The sequence below is a fragment of the Calidris pugnax genome, unplaced genomic scaffold (genome assembly GCF_001431845.1).
Source record: "Calidris pugnax isolate Ruff unplaced genomic scaffold, ASM143184v1 scaffold250, whole genome shotgun sequence".
NCBI lineage: Eukaryota > Metazoa > Chordata > Aves > Charadriiformes > Scolopacidae > Calidris > Calidris pugnax.
Window position 1 is genome coordinate 1,396,685 of NW_015090984.1, and position 10,871 is coordinate 1,407,555.

At 39.9% G+C, this 10,871-nt stretch overlaps 1 protein-coding gene across 3 annotated transcripts in view; it reads right to left on the reverse strand.

The window, feature by feature from the left end:
* The window catches only part of PCGF3 (polycomb group ring finger 3), a 52,978-nt gene extending 42,406 nt beyond the window's left edge, over positions 1-10,572 (reverse strand). For all 3 annotated transcript variants that reach the window (XM_014953831.1, XM_014953832.1, XM_014953830.1), the window contains exons 1-2: positions 10,346-10,572; positions 3,522-3,577 (exon numbers count right to left, since the gene is read on the reverse strand). The gene's annotated coding sequence lies outside the window, so the exon portion shown is untranslated. The remainder of the gene's footprint in view (positions 1-3,521; positions 3,578-10,345) is intronic.
* Positions 10,573-10,871: the final 299 nt, after the last annotated feature.

Consider the following 10,871-nt stretch of genomic DNA (forward strand, 5'->3'; position numbering starts at 1 on the left):
AAACACAGAGCTGTCTAGGTTGGAAGGGATCTTTAAGATCACCTGGCCCTAAAAAAAAGTAAAAAACTTAAAAAAAAAAAAAAAAAAAAATCAGTAAAAGAATGGATAGTAGACCAATTTTTTTTCTTTTTTTTGGTAATAGACATCTATGTGGAAAACTAATATGAAAGCAGACAAATAACCACTAAATGGCTTTTATGCTGTAAGGAGTCAGGCATTCACAACAGTATTTCATGTGGATGTAATGATACCATGGTATACTGGAGAACCTTTATGATCTACAGCAGCAGACCAGAAAGCAGCAAGTTTACAAAGAAAGCGGAGGCCAGTCACCTATGAACTAAAGCTTTTTATATCAACCTTCACTCATTCTATATGTAAAGGCATCCATCATTAAAAACATCACTGAACGTACAGAATTATCACAAAATTGATTCAAAGAGACAGCTGTTACCAACAAAACTTTTCAGCCGCACGTTGATACAAACTATTCAAAAACTGTAGGAAAAAAAATATTCTCTGAAAAGGCTCAGTCTAAGCAGCGTCTCATGGTCCATGCAAGAAATAAATAAGCAAATAAATAAATACTAACTTTGCTAGGTATCATAGTGATTGCATTTCAGGTATACCTCAAATCTTCCCCCCCACACCAGAATCTTTAAAGGCAACATCACTTCCATAGATGATTATTGTTTGCTACAACAAATTTCAAACACTAGATGAATGTGTGACATGTAAAATAAAAAGAGAAGAACTGGTCTTTCAGTGTGAGATGTTAACTACTGCAGTCTGCTATCAGTATGGGCTTGAATTTGGTTCCTCTCTGTAATTCTCCAAAAATTGCTTTTGGAGATTAAACTATGCCATAAGGGACAATGAAAATAACTTACAAACGCAGTAGATTAAATAGATGACACCTTCACTGACACGTCCTCCCTCCATTCTTTAGAATGCAAGTTAATAAAATACCTCAAAAGAAACATGTACTATTAAAAGTTTGGCAGACGAGGACAGAAAGGACCCTACCTGGCAGTGATCTCCACACAGTAAATCCTGGGCATCTGAAAGACTTTTTGTCTCAGGATGTACCATGTGTTTCATATATTATAAGCATTTGAAAAAAGTAGTTTCAGGGGTAAAAAAAGTTCATTTCTTTGGTTTTGGATTAAAGCTGGGAGAAGAGAGAGCTGATATTTTTTTGTTTTCCTTTTGCGTGCTAAAATTGTCAATGTCTGCAGATGGCAATAATAGATGACTAACTCAAAAAAAGGTTACTTATCATAGGAACCAATAAGTGGCTAAGGAATCTGGGGGATATGCAAAAGCATTTTTTCCTTGTCTTCACTCTTCCAGTGAATGTATCTTCCAGTATATCTTCAGACCTAATAATGTAGGCTACCAAAGAGGAATCTGGAATCTTTTCATTTATCCTTATACTCTGTATTTCCACATGCTAAAGAAAAAACAAATCTCCATGACACTTTCCAATCATGTCGAAAAATTCAATTCAGTATCAACTCATGCTTGTGATTGGAGAGTAAATGTCCTGACAGAGCAGTGGCTTTGGAAGCCCACCTCAAGTTCCACTAGGCAAGTATTTGGTGGAGCGATGAAGCTGAAACGTGGGGATGGAATGTAATTTCCCTTTCCAAAGAGAAGTAGCAAAAATACTTCATTTGAAGACCATAATCCATTCTGGACACAGAATGGCTTATATACAGAGTTAGTCCCATTGCATTGATAATTTCAGTAAAAAAGAAAAAAAGGTCAAGGTACAATATTGTTTTGTCCAGAACAGGAAAAAAAAAAAAAAACCTAAACAAAGCATTATCCTTTCTGTACCTGTAACACTTTGTCCAAATTCAAGCCATTTTTAGTCATAAAATCATATTCACACAACACATGAACTATTATCACCTGGGCAAGATAACCTTACATAGTTTGACTAATTACCACAGATTAGAGCAACCATATTCCTGATAAACAATTTCTAGTAGTAACATCTAAGATTATGCCCAAAAATGGGCAATAAAATGACTGCAACTAATACAGTACTTTCTACACCTACATATTTTGAAGATATTAATAAAAAGAAACCTTCAAGTGCCAAGATTCACTTCATATCATGTGGATCAATATGCACAGACTGCTTCTGGTAATTTCTGTCAAATCTTAAAAGAATCTGACATGCAAGAAAGGGAACTGAAGAAAATTAGCTCCATTGGCTACCAAGAAGCCTTTTTATCTGGTCCGGTGCCATTATGCTCAGATATAGGCCTATACAAATCTAGACTAGTTTTCTTGATTGGGGACAATGGTTGAAATAAGAAGTTTGAATGAAGCACTTTATGAATATAAACACAAGTCTTTTCCGAAATCGTTAAAGAATCATCTGATCTTGCAAGGGGTTTCTACCTCATTCTAGCCAGTCAAGAAATGGAAGCAGAAGATCAGAAACACATTAATAAATTGGTATGCAGATAAACTACTTGCTTTGGTGCCACTAAGTATAATGTTACAATTAACAAGGATAAATGTTGTTTAAAAGCACCTTTCAATTAAATTGCTCCTGCTCAATAATAGTTAGATTGAAACCTTTGGAAAAATACGGTATTACTACAGTATTTCAAATAGACTGGATTTTATATTTCACTGCAGAAATACACATATATTGTAGCAATGAACTTCAGAATTTAAAACTACAGAATCAAGGTAAGGTAATACCAATTTATCAAATCTAAACACAAGGGAAAAAAAGGTTGGGAAGGAAAACATATACATGGATTTTCCAGGAAGAAAATACAAAAATATTGTGCATCTCTTCAAAATTTGAGAACAGTATCAGCGCAGATCAAAGAACTTTGTTTTACTAAGATTTTAACTAACCACCTGTGAATTAATCATCATTTTTCTGGCAACCCAATACAAGCAGCATGATCTTACCTTATGGTTTTCTCTCGCAGAGTATATTTTTTTACTACACTGTTTTCACACCAACACAAAAAACTTCTCTGCAAGTGCAGACTTTTGCACAGGGCAAGAGCAACTTGCAGTAGCGGATAAGAAATTCTAAGTGAGCATTTAACAAGTGGTAGCATTAGGCTTGATTTTCCCTGAGAAAGAGTCAGTAAAGCTGGAAAAACAGTCAATAAACAACCAAGTAGTATAATGCTAAAGCAAGACAGACCAAGGGAATCTTATCACTGTAGCACTGTAACTGGGGGGCTTTTGTAAGTGCAGTCAAAACCAATCAGGCAAACACTGTAGGAGCCACACTTGAGAAAAAAGGAGTAAGTCAAAGATGGAAAGAAAAAAGCATTTCAAGCATTAAGAGGACTGATTTTATTACAATGTGTTAATGCTCTCAAAGTGAGGAAGCAGAATTATCTTTAACAGATACGGGTTTAACAGAAGTTAGAGTTTGAAATAGAAATAATTTGATTTAGAAACAGGGGCGTATGCGTTTTCAGCAGTGCACATGACTAGTTAATTAAACAAAAGGACATGAAAAATTCCCTTACCTCTTGCCTATTTTGAATCCTCAAGTCAAGACTGGAGTCCTTGTGTCTAGAACATACTTCATATTTTTGGAAAAAAATAAAAACAAAACAAAACAAAACCCAGTTATTATCACAATGGAACAGTATGAAATACAATCATCTGAAACACAGGAGTTAAGATAAGATCCCTGTCTATTTTGACCTTAGCCCCAAGACACAACTTTAAATTCCAAGTGTCTCTATGTCCACATGATTTTGGGGAGAAAAGCATGCCTCTGTGTTAAACTAAAAAAAAAAACAAAAACCATTCCTCAAATATATTATACTGATTGCCACTGCTCAGTACAACAAATAGATCTGTTATAATAAAAATAAAATTTTGTCTAGTAGGTTGAAATTAATTTAGAAATGTCCTTCAACTAAGTAATCAATTGACCCATGGCCTTCATTGTGTCAATCTGTGTCAGATACAACAAGAAATGTCAAGCACAATCATTCATAAATAAAGAATACATAAGTTAGCCAGATGTATTGTGCCTTTCAGCTTGTACTTTGAGATGACAAACTAGAAAAAGCAGTACAGCAAAATATATTACTGAAAAATCAGCAAACACTTACTGCCAAGGCTTATATATTTTCATTAATAAATTACATTTATGGTTACAAACATTATATTAATGTTTACATGCACTTTGCAACAGAAGATAGCAGAGATGACCTGTTCCAGCATAACATCACACGTAATTCACACAAGAGTTGCATTATATCCAGTAACATCACAATTATTATATAATAATCAACTGAAGATAGATTCATACACTGACTGTCTGGTTATGCAGAGTGAAAAGAAAGTTCTTAACTAATACTGGAAAAACTTGACAAGACGGCCATTTACAAGTCAGCAAATAACATTAGACTCATTCTGGCAACCTGAAAAAATAACCTTCCTCTCTTAATTAAGCAAATACTGCACAGCACATTCTCACCCACACACAACATACACAGAATGTTTCATACTTTAAATCAAAATTAATTTATGCTATTCACAAAGCAAAGATATCCTCAGTTTCCAACAATAAGGACAGCCTCAGTTTCAAGCAAGAAGGATCCTTATTGCTGCCAAAACATAAGCCTTTTAAATGTAGACAAAAGTTCTAAGTTATTGACAGTCTCAAGGACAGAATACAAAATAGTTATCTGTTAATGTCAACCTAAATATATGTCTGTAGGGATAACAATAAGTCTCGTTCTTGCCGCTTTGCAGAGAGATGGAAAATAACGGTAGAGCTAGTTTAAAGAAGTTGTTCACTAGCAGCAATGTTATAGAAAAAGCCTGGTTTTCCTCACACTTGCATATTTCTTCCTTACAATCTTACCCTGCATTTTTGTAATGCCACCACACACGTCAATTATCTCCAGTTCTCCCTCGAAACCCCCTCAAGGTTCCCCACTGGCTCCATCAACTTACCATCGTGATTCAAAAAGTGGCAATCATAACTGTGAGAGCAGTCATCTTTTGGCACAAAGAACAAGTAACCTGAGCTCACCATACTTTGTCATTCTCCCTACCTCTCAATGGTCTGTACTCCCCCCTAATTTTGAATAACATGTGCTGTGTTGGACAAAGTAATAAAAAGACCCTTAAGTTCCTACATATAGTATGAAGTTTCTAGTATAAAGTACTGTTTCTGATTAAAAAAAAAGAAAAAAAGAAGGAAAAGAGGGAGAATGGTATCATTGATCAACCCACTGCTGTTTTGTTCCTTCCTACAATGCTGGCTGTGCAATGTGATTGCAAGACTCCAGGTCCCTACAGTATCAAAGTTCAACCAAACTTCCAATAGCAAATGAGGCTTCCAGTCTCTCTAGTTCTCACCACACTATTTCATTTTTATAGTCTGTTGATTTAAATATAGACACACTTATTTAGTAAAATTAACTTGAGAAAAACTAAGTCAGACAAGAGAAGCAAGTTTTTTCTTGGCTCTTGAGCAACCATAGAACAAACTGCTGCTTACAGTGTATTTTCAGTTAGCAACAAAACTGTGTTAAGTATAACAATATTAATGATTGCTTTTAATGCAGAATAACTGCTTTCTCCCCTTTTATTGTATTTATGACTTCGACATACTAGCTGAATTTACAGTCTAATAGTACAAGCTTGCATTTTGTCATGGTTTAACCACAGCTGGCAGCTAGGATCACACAGCTGCTCGCTCATGCCCCTTCCCAAGAAGTAGTTTTAACCATCACTAAACATCTTTACTAGAAATGACAAAAAAAGAACAGGGTTTAAACTACTAAACACTCAGGGATGCCGACAGTCTTAAATCCCTTACATCTCCAAACACCATTATCAATAGAAACTTCCATTTAACAACTCAACTTCTACATGTGTACCAGTTGGACAAGAGTTCCAAAACAAAAAATAGAGTAAATATTTATTTTATAACATAAAAGATCTCATTACACTTCCTTGTAAACTGGCATCATCTCTTAAGACAGTATCTGAAAAATCTGAAATGCTATCAACACACATACTTTTCAAAACATCATGTCCACATGCACCTCATAGGTCATATCTAGCCTAAAACTTCAGTGAAAATGCTTCTACCTCTTCTTACAGATCCTATAGAGTGCAGGAATTTAATCTGGAATCAATTCAATCATGGGAGATCATTACTTGACAAAAAGCTGCTCTATCTCACCTCTGTGCCCAGCAAGATCATGGAACAGATCCTCCTAGAAACTATGCTAAGGCACATGGAAAGTAAGGAGATGACTGGTGACAGTTAACATGGCTTCACTAAGGTCAAATCGTGCCTGGCAAATTTGGTGGCCTTCTACAACAGGGTTACAGTGTTGGTGAATAAGAAAAGAGCAACTGACATTATCTATCTGGATTTGTACAAAGCATTTGAGATTGTTCTGCACAACATCCTGGTCTCTAAACTGGAGAGACATGGATTTAATGGATGGACCACGCAGTGCATAAGGAATTGGCTGAATGGTCGCACTCTAAGAGTTATGGTCAACAGTTCAATGTCCAAGTGGAGACCACTGATGAGTGGCGCTCCTCAGCTGTCAGTATCGGGACCAATGCTATTCAACATCTTTGTCAGCGACACAGATCGTAGGATTGAGTGTACTTGCAGCCCGCTTGCCAATGACACCAAGCTATATGGAGTGGGTGACAAGCTGGAAGGAAGAAATAACATCCAGAGGGTCCTGGACAGGCTTGATAGGTGGGCCCAAGGGAACTTCAGAAAGTTCAACAAGGCCAAGTGCAAGGTCCTGCACCTGGGTCAGGGCAATCCCAAACACAAATACAGGTTGGGCAGACAATGGATTGAGAGTAGCCCTGAGGAGCTTGACCCCTGACTTGGGGGTGTTGCTGGATGAGAAGGTCAACATGAGCTGGCAATGTGCGTTCACAGTCCCAAAAAAACAACCATATCCTGGGTTGCATCAAAAGAAGCATGGTCAACAGGTCAAAGGAGATGATGCTGCCCCTCTACTCCACTCTGGTGAAGTTCACAGTCCCAAAAAAACAACCATATCCTGGGTTGCATCAAAAGAAGCATGGTCAACAGGTCAAAGGAGATGATGCTGCCCCTCTACTCCACTCTGGTGAAACCCCACCTGGAGTACTGCATCCAGCTCTGGAACCCTCCAACATAAGAAGGACATGGACCTGTTCGAACAGGTCCAGAGAAGGGCCACAAAAATGATCAGAGGGCTGGAGCACCTCTCCTATGAGGAGAGGTTGAGAGAGCTGGAGTTTTGCATCCGGGAGAAGTGAAAGCTCCAGGCAGACTTTATAGCGGAGTTCCAATACCTAAAGATTCCCTTCCTCTCTTACCTTTATCAGGGAGTGTCGCGATAGGATGCAGGGTAATGGTTTTAAACTGAAACAAGATTTAGATTAGATGTTAGGAATAAATTCTTTACTGTGAGGGTGATGGGACATTGGAATAGGTTGCCCAGAGAAGCTGTGGATTGAGAGAGCTGGAGTTTTGCATCCGGGAGAAGTGAAAGCTCCAGGCAGACTTTATAGCGGAGTTCCAATACCTAAAGATTCCCTTCCTCTCTTACCTTTATCAGGGAGTGTCGCGATAGGATGCAGGGTAATGGTTTTAAACTGAAACAAGATTTAGATTAGATGTTAGGAATAAATTCTTTACTGTGAGGGTGATGGGACATTGGAATAGGTTGCCCAGAGAAGCTGTGGATGCTCCATCCCTGGAGGTGTTCAAGGCCAGGCTGCATGGGGCTTTGAGCAACCTGGTCTAGCAGAAAGTGTCCCTGTTCATGGCAGGTGGGCTGGAACTAGATGATCTTTAAAGGTCCCTTCCAACTCTAACCATTCTATCATCCTATGAAAAGCTAAAAAGGACACCTAGATTAAACAGTCATACGTAAAAAAAAAAGAAAACAGGAGTTACTAATGCAAATGCAAAAAAGTTCTTGGTAAGAAAGTTTACCTATATGTCAAATGTAAAGCTTAGAGATGACCTTCCCTAATCATGTAGGTAATCAAAAGAAGAGCAGGTTGGGCAGCTGCAGCAACTAGAAGCTCTGTACTTGAAAATCTCTTAGTAGAAGAAGTCTTTCATAGCATGGTAATTAATTTCTGCCATTCTAGGCCTTAGTATTTGGCTAGCATAGTTACAAACTCAAGTCAAACAAAGTCAACTTTAATATATTTACAGGTGCTCAGTCTTGACTTTCTATGGTGATAGCAGAGTAACAAAATTAAGCTGGCTAGAATCAGTATACAGAAAAAAATCACACAGATTTTCCTCAAGAAGTGGTTTATAAAATGCTTTAAAATCTATTTATTTCCAAGGTTTCTGTTGCAGTACCCACATGCACCTTTTAGAAAACCCCCTGACCATTTTCTAACACATAGCATGTGATCTCACCAAGTACCTTCAGTTCTGCACAGGTTCTGTATTCTCTTAAACATAAAATACCTACAAGTACAATTTACATTGAAATAGTAGAGCTACTGGAAAGATACAAGGTTTCTACTTCTAGTCACCTTGTCACAAACCAAAGAACTTTATGAATTGCGAGGCACCTTTATGAGACACAGGATAAGTATCACAGCGTAGATTTTCATCTGACCCACCACTAAAAGAACGAACATAACATTCACAAGTATCCTACCCAACAATAATCAAGAATATTTTTTTAAAAGATCAATACCTAGTACTAAAAAGATTTGTAACAACATATTTAGCATATGCCTAATTGTCATGCTGTATAAAGGAAACCAATTTACAATGGAAGATACATATATGGGATGCTCCTCAAGCATAAGGTTCATCTCAAGTTTAGTTTTGGTTTGTTTGGTGGGTTTTTTTTTAAATTCAAACCTTTTAATCCACAAACTTAATTCTTCTGTGAAACTCTAGAAGATAATTACGTAGGATTATTTTGAAAAATACCAAAAAAAATATTTCTGGAATAACATTCCAGGGCGCATACAGATAATAAAACAGAATTTCTTGAACTGGTTTCTTAAATGCATGCATTTCATACAGAAGGCAGGAAACAGCTAAACTGATTTGACACAAAGCATGCATAGATAGTTTTGCAACAATTAAAAAAAAATCCAAGCATGTGAAGTAACAAAGGAACATTCAAGTACCTCATAAACCATAATAATCAAACCTCCTGTGAGCCTTATTAACTTCAGGACATGTTAAACTTCCCACACAGGACACTCTGAAGTAATACCCAACAGACTAAAAGAGACCAACTTAACGAATGTGACAGCACCATAACCCATTGAAAATCAGTGGTTGAGAAAACAATCAGGATTTTGTACTATCAAATACATACATATATATATGCGTGTGTATATACATATCCTTAGACTTTAAAACAACTCAAACCACAAGTGTTCTATATTTTTATCTATGAGCACTACTTCCTTTCATATTTCTCACAAGATTTAAAATCCCGTGTGCCACTTAGATACACAACACTGAAGCCACACACCTGCAGAACCGAGGTTGTAGACCCAAGGGGCATGTCCCCTCTATCCTCTAGCTTACTGGAAACGCTATCTCCACCACTACCAACCCCCACCCCTCACAGCGGCCTTTCCTCCCAAAGCCCTGGGGCTGGAACCCTGCTAACCCACCCCTGAAGGGGAGGAGGCATTCGGGGACAACTCGGGACAGCTCCATCCATCCGGGCTCCCCACGGGCAGCACCGCCTTGCCCGCAGCCGAGCTGCCACGGGCCCCTCCACACGACAGCCGACTCTACCCGGGGTAGGCAGGGCTGGAGTGGGGTTGTCAGGGCTGCCTGTCCCCCAGAAGACAAGAGCCCCCTTCCCCTGGGGCGGGGGGTAGCTGTCCAGACAGACAGAAGGACAGGGACCGACGCTCCCCGGGCCCACAGAAGACTCCCTGCTACGGGAGGAGTGTCTGAGGAGGGGAACCCCACGCAAAGTCCTGTCCTCCTCCCCCTCCCCGAGAACACACCGTTGCCTGCCACAGCACAGAAAGTTCAAGCACAATCCCTGGACACCTGAGGGGCAGAAGGCCCCGTCCTTCCCAAAGCACCACCCCCTTCAGGGAGAGAAGTCCCCTCTCGCCTCTCGCCCCGCACCTTCCCCCCGCACACCAGTGCCGGGAGCCCCCTCCGCAGCCCCCCACGGCGAACACCTCGGAGGGTGGCGCGGGGGGGGGCCGGTAGCAGGCCCGCCCCGTCTCCAAGACCATCGCCTGGCCTCACACGGCCCGCCGCCCCCACAGCGGGGCCAGAGAAGGCCGGGACCTCGGCCCGCCACCGGCGGACCCCCATGCCACCCCACGGCCGCTGACTCACCTGACGCAGGAGGGGCGCGGTCGCCCCTCGGGTCTGGCGGGGGGTTCTCCAACCCGCCGCCGCCACCGACCCTCCGTTCCCTGGCCCGTCCTTCCCCGGGCGCCACCACAGAGAGAAAGCCGAGGACGCGAGATAGGTAACGCGAGACAGAGGGAAACACCAGCCCCTCTCCCCCTTCCCCGCCAAAAAATTAACAAAACAAAACAAAACAAAACAAAAAAAAAAAAAAAAAAGGGAGAGTGAGGGAAAAATTGGGCCAAGAGTTACTGGGAAAGGTCACCAGAAATTTAAAAACCAAACAGGTAGGCAGGCTAAAAGCCCAGCTTTGCAAACACAAGAGATCTGGCTTCTACCGTATACACTTAAGTACTACATTTCAAGAAATGCAATTAAAAAAATAGAAAGCAAAAAAAAAAAAAAAAAAAAAAAAAAAAAAAAAAAAAAAAGGAGGAGAGAGGGATAAAATTAAAAGGCTCGGCCCGGAGTTTAAAACAAAGAGGCGGAAATAGCCGAGCGCGGCCCGAGC